Raw genomic sequence first — 6,761 nt, forward strand, 5'->3', positions numbered from 1 at the left:
AACGGGGCCAGAGCATGACCAAAAAGGAAACAGCTCTTAAATAGAGATGTGTGATAAAAACAACAACAACAACAACACACATCAGTCATTTCTTGAGAAACAATGAGTGGTGTTCTGGGACATAGGCCAGAAGCCAGTGCAGTGTCCTTGCCTTCCGCACATTGAGCCCGCCTTGGTCAGGGTACCATGCTGCGGGGCACAAGCATCTGTGGGGTAAGATTCCTTCCCTGCAGAGGCTTACCATCTGGTTGGGTTAAAATTATAACAGCTCTGATTTGTCGAGTACTTACAGGGACATGCTTCACTGTGCTCAGCCCTGTAAGCCCTTAGAAATTTACAATGACTTACAAAAGGTTTGGAGTCAGACGGGCGGTTCAGATCCCAGATCTTCTGCTTGCCCTCGTGTGATGTTAGGGAATCCTGTACCCTCTCTGAGCCTGGCTTTCCTTATCTGCACTCATACGTCTTTCCTACAATTGCTAGGAGACTTCAGCGAGGTAATGCACATAAAGCACCAAGCTCTGTGCCTAGCACCCACCAAACCCCAAGATACTAGTCCATATTTAAAGGGTGAGGGGATCGGTCAATGACAAAGCAATGTCAGTATGATGACCATAGGGGTACACGGAGGGTGGCTAGGGGAGCAGGCAGATGGGAAAGACACCTAACCCAGTCTTGAGGGTCAGGGAAGTCTGGGAAAAAGCCAAGGGGAATAGGAGTTAGCAGAGAGTGGGAAGAGGAAGGCATCTTGCAGAGGAAACAATATGCTAAGCAGGGAAAGGAGCCTGGAGCTTTGGGGAACCACAGGGAGTCCCATGTGGCTGGAGTTGGGAGGGCAGTGGGTGACAACGTGGCCTTATGAGACAGGTTTGTGACAAAGCCATGTTCCTGAGATGTCAGAAATGGAAGAGCAGGGCCCTAGCGCAGCGCCCCCAGGTCTGACTCCAAAGCCCCTGCCGGGAACCCCTGCCCACACAGGACACTTCCGCCACAGGACGTGTGAAGGCCTCGACCAGCCTACAGTAAATGCTGGGCATTACTCATCTCAGTCAGCAGCCTTTTTTTTTTTTTTTTTCAGCTTTATGGAGGTATAATGGACAAATAAACTTGTAAAGTATTTAAAATTGAACTTGATGATTTGATATATGTATATGTTGTGAAAGGATCCCCCCCATCAAGTTAATGAACACATCCATCACTTTACATATTTACCCTCTTTTGTTTGTTTGTGTTTTTTCTGGTGAGAACATTTAAGAAATCAGTGTTTTATAACAGGCCTGGGCTCTTGGACTAACTCTTCAAAGAAGCAATATGTTAGTAAGATTTATTAGGGCTAACAAAAAGAGGATAATTGCTAAATTATTATTTATATAATGTTTTCATACACAGTATATTATACTATATCATATACTTTTAAATAATAATGGCCTCATTTGCAACTTCAATATTCTTTCTAATAACTCTGCAAAATTGATGTTATCACCCTTTTACGAGAGAGAAACTGAGTCTCAGAGGAGTTAAGTGTCTTGCCCAAGGGCATACATTCCCACCCAGGTTTCTCTCAGCCCAGTGCCTCCCCACCATGCCTGGAGCCAGAGGAGATAGCTGGCCAAGGTGCCTTATATAGAGAACACACAGGCATTGCTGAAATGATCAGAAATATGGTGCCTGTTATCTCAATTTTGCCCATGAGACACCTTACATTACCGCACAATGTTAATTGTCTACTGAAATAGATAATATCTTCCAGTGGACATTTAAAAACATGCCTCCCAGGCGCCAGTCTCTCCCTGATGGTATCTTTGCAACATAATTATAGGCAACAGCACCAGCCCCAAGATCCGCCAGAGCCAGGGACAGTCTCCTAAAATCTGCTCTCCTTCAGCTAAAATCCAGAAACCGACTAATGGACAGTATCGTGCTGCTTTACCACACCATACTGCATTTTAGTACATTATCTAGATAGTCTTTTCATGTGGCTCCCAAGAAAACGACTGGCTTCGGGAAATTAAAAACAAGCAAACAAACAGATTGAAAGAAAACAGAAATTGCAGAAAAGTGAGAACAGTTTGGCCAGCCAAAAAAGATTGTTTTAACCATACTTTGAAAGACTTTATGGCAATATTCATGTTCAGTTAAGTGTGGGGGGACTAATACTGCCGAGCTGTTGGTGACATTTTTTTAAACAGTTAAAAAAAAAAAAAACACCTTATTTTGAACATTATAGAAATTATTTTCTCTTAACTCCTATCAAAGGAATGTTGAACAAGTAGATAGAGAACACGGCTTTAAGGGAGTTCCAGACTGCGGTTGGCCCGGAACAACCACGTGTTTTTCTGTCCTTGATTCTGCCACAGACTGTCACGTGTTTCAAGTACATTGCCCAAGTTGTTGACTACCTCACAAATTATTCAGAAATGAAGTGTTTGGTTTTTAGGAGTTAGAAACCTGTGGAAAGAAGTGAAATAAGTCAGTCAGAGAAAGTCAAATATCATGTAATTTCACTCACATGTGGAATTTAAGAAACAAAACAGGTGAACATAGGGGAAGGGAAGGTAAAATGAGATAAAAACAGAGAGGGAGGCAAACCATAAGAGACTCTTAACTGTGGGAACAAACTGAGGGTTGCTGGACGGGAGTTGGTGGGGGTATGGGGTGGCTGAGGGATGGGCATCAAGGGGGGGCACTTGATGTAAAGAGCACTGGGTGTTGGATGGAAGTGATGAGTCACTAAATTCTACTCCTGAAACAATAATTACACTATATGTTAACTATCTTGAATTTAAATTTGAAAAAAAAATATGTAAAATAAAATAAATCTGTAGAAAGAAAAACTAAAGCTTCAAAGAATAAATGCCCGGTCAAATATGAAATATTTACTAAGATTTCCTGATTGCCAGGCCAAAATCCGAACTGTCCTTCTGTCTGGGTTCAGGAAGGCTGGGGTGGAGGAATGTCCCCGAGGCCTGAGGCACTCTTGGGGGAACCACTGCCAAGCTTGGGGTGCAGCAGCTACTGATCCTTCTCTCCGCTAGCTCCCACGCCGTGGAGGACAGAACAAGGCATCCTGTGCCCACCTGTGCTTCTACATTCTGTATGTCTTTTTTTTTTTTTTGAAGATTTTATTTATTTATTTGAGAGAGAGAGCATGAGCAGGGGGAGAGGGAGGAAACAGACTCCCCACTAAGCAAAGAGCCCGATGTGGGACTCGATCCCAGAACCCTGAGATCGTGATCTGAGCTGAAGGCAGATGCTTAATGACTGAGCCACCCAGGTGCCCCTACATTCGTATGTCTTGCTCTGCTTAGAATCTGGGTTATCTGCTTCCTGTATCAGGGTCAAAGATGGCAGTCAGAATCCTCTGGGATACCCTACGGCATCATTGGAATTCTGCTCCCACCGGGCGCGATCACCAGGCTGCTTCTCCAAGCAAGGCAGAATCTTATTCTTTGGCCTCAATAAGTAAAATCCCCATGTCCACTTTCAGAATAAGGGAAACTTAGAAAACTCTTCCGGGAAGTCTTCCTAGTCTCCTCATGGAGCTTAATTGTTAAAATAATAATAATAAGGGTGTCTGGGTGGCTCAGTCGTTAAGTTTCTGCCTTCGGCTCAGGTCATGATCCTGGGGTCCAGGGATTGAGCCCCCTGTCGGGGAGCTTCCCTGCTCGGCGGCGGGAAGTCAGCTTCGCCCTCTGCCCCTCCCCCTGCTCATGCGCACATGCGTGCACTCTCTCTCTCTTAAAAATAAATATTTAAAATAATAATAATAACAATTAAGCACAAGCTTTAGAGGTAGACAGACATAGATTTGAATCCCACCTCTTTCAGCTGGTTGTCATAATTAGCCTCTTGTGATCCCCCAATTGTGCCATTTATAGAATAGGACAATAATGCCTTCTTTGTGGGGCCATTGGGCAACAGAGGATTCAATAAGCAGAAGCTTCTATTATTATCATATCATGTTGACTGAATTGGTGGTAGAGCAAAATGAGAAGAGAAATACTCAGAATACAGAGTTTGGGATGATAGGAAGGAACTAGTGAATCAAGAAGTTAACAGACCCAGATCTGTCCTGGGTATTACTCATCAGTGACATGGGTGCAGCTGAAGTGGGAGAAAGCTGTGCAGTGAAGAGGACCCCCTGTCTTCACAGAAACGTCTCCACTGGGTGAACACACCCTGCCCTGAGCCTGGCTTCCTCCTCAGAGGCTCAGAAACTCGCTCCCATCCAGAAATCACGTCAGGGAAGCTGACTTGGACACACAAACTCACTCAGGCCAGTACCTAAGACCAAATGGGCCCAACAGACATGTCAGCCTACCCAGCACATTCGTTCCCTGGGGCAAGCTACGTGGGAAGGCTGGTGGTCAGAAGGCACCCAGGGAGTTTAGAATCCTAACAGAGAAGTTCGTTTTATAACATGAAGATATAATGGTACCAGGTCTTGTTTCAGTCCTGTGGGTCTCCACAATAGGGAAACCTGACAGACAGCCAGATACTCCCTGAAGATTCTGGTGTCTACCAGACAAAGCCCGAAGCGGTGTGGCCAGTATACTCTCAGAGTCTCTTCTCTCTGCCTTGGAGGTTGACCAACCTCCCTTCAGATCAATGCATTCCTTCTTTAGATCTGTGTATACCTCCATTCAGTCTCCTGCCTGAGGACTTCTCATTCATGTTCGTGTTAGAGTTCAACTCTGAGAGAGCTAGGGACACAATGGTATTTCCAAGTGTCGGTGGAGGGGCAAGGGATTGTGGGTGGGCAACTGAGAATGGCCTAGAGGGACAATAATCCCTGCCTGCCTCCCCTCTTGCAGAGCTAAAAGGACATAGAAAATTAGAACAGAATCATCTGTGTTGGAAGGGAACACCTTCATTTTACAGAAGCAACTTCCCCCAGAGCCACATGGACAGTTGGGACCACACCCTCAGTCCTTTAAACAAAAATTTCCCCTCTAGCTTCTGCCCTTTTTCTATCTTCTTTCCCTGGTCCTTATTTGGGGTGGAAGGGAGGGGATCCTTCCAAGGAGGCAAATGTGACAACAAAAGTGTAAAAACTAGAGTTTGATGTTTTCCCTTGATACTCCCAGGTGCAAAGTTAACCCCAGACTCAGGGCACAAGCCCGTGGAGGAGTGAGCAGCACATTGTTCTTTGAGCCTACCAGTCTCTCTCTAGAGGGTTCCCTAGGGGACTCTGGTGTGAAGCCTTCCGCCTGAATGCTTAGCTGGGTCACAGGCATCTCACCAAGCTGCTTCCTGTGCCCAAAGCAATCACCAAAAAGTTATGATATTTATTTATTTTTAAGATGTATTTCTTTATTTAAGAGCGAGAGAGCGTGCGCATGCAAGGGGAGGGGCAGAGAAAAAATCCTCAAGCAGACAACCCGCTGAGCACAGAGCCCTACAAGGGGCTCAATCCCAGGACCCCCGCCCCGCCCCCCCAGATCAGGACCTGAGCTGAAATCAAGAGCCGGCCAGCCACTTAACCAACTGAGCCATCCAGGTGCCCCCAAAGTTATGATTATTTAAAGGAGCATGGAATTTGGGGCTGACGGACAGCCAGAGCCCCATGGCCTCACCCTTCCCTGGGCCTGTCCCTCCCCTCCCTCTGTGTGGCTGGGCCACTTGCTATGTCACTTCAGTCTGCATTTCATGTCACAAAGCATTTTTCCTCTCTATCCTGGCACAGTGGGTGGAGGCTCTGGAGACCACAAAAACTCTTCTTCTTCTTTTTTTTTTTTTTAGATTTTATTTATTTATTTGTCAGAGAGAGAGAGAGAGAGAGCACAAGCAGGGGGAGCAGCAGAGGGAGAGGGAGAAGCAAGCTCCCCAAAGAGCAAGGACCCAGATGCGGGGCTCAATCCCAGGACTCTGGGATCATGACCTGAGCCAAAGACAGACGCTTAACTGACTGAGGCACCCAGGTGCCCCAACCCTTTGCTCTTCTATTTGAAGTCAAGCTCCCTAGTGCTGGTGCTGGGTCACCTCTTCCATAAGTACTTACTGATTCATGCCGTAGGTGTCACCAGCAAACATATGCAATTAGTGACGGAATATATCCTCTGTGTAGGGCTCTGGCCAAAAAATGTTCTTCCAGAATCTAACCTTAAAGAAACAGACAATCTAGACTGTGTGAGACTGTCTACAAGACAATGGCCTGGATTCTTTAAAAAGAAAATCAATGTAATGAAAAGCAACAAAAGATTACAGATTGACGCCATCTGACAGAACTGTCTGGGATGGTGGAAACCATCACATCTGGACTGTTCACTAGCCACATGTGGCACCTGAGCACCCTGAAATGTGGCCAGGAAGACTGATGAGCTGATTTTTAAATGTATTTAATTTTAATTAATATCAGTGTAAATAACCACACATGGTTACTGGGTCCTATATGGCACAAAGCATAGTTCTACATTAAAAAAAGGTGGCTCAGGTGGTGAAGCATCGGCCTTCGGCTCAAGTCATAATCCCAGGGTCCTGGGATCGAGCCCACATCGGGGGTCCCTGCTCAGGGGGGGAGCCTGTTTCTCCCTCTGCCTGCCACCCCCCCTGCTTGTGCGCTTTCTCTCTGACAAATAAATAAATAAAATCTTGAGGAAAAAAAAGATGAAAGAAATAAAAGAATAAAAGAACCAAACACAATGCATGAACTTTGTATTCTAGATCAGAGGCAGGAAAAAATATTTCAATGGCTATAGAAATATGTAAAGGCACACTGTGTATGATAATCTTGACCTAAGATTAATTTTCTTAGGTGTGAT

The sequence above is a fragment of the Eumetopias jubatus genome, unplaced genomic scaffold (genome assembly GCF_037043125.1).
Source record: "Eumetopias jubatus isolate StellerSeaLion01/CBP00866 unplaced genomic scaffold, mEumJub1_p1.0 scaffold_12, whole genome shotgun sequence".
NCBI classification, from domain to species: domain Eukaryota; kingdom Metazoa; phylum Chordata; class Mammalia; order Carnivora; family Otariidae; genus Eumetopias; species Eumetopias jubatus.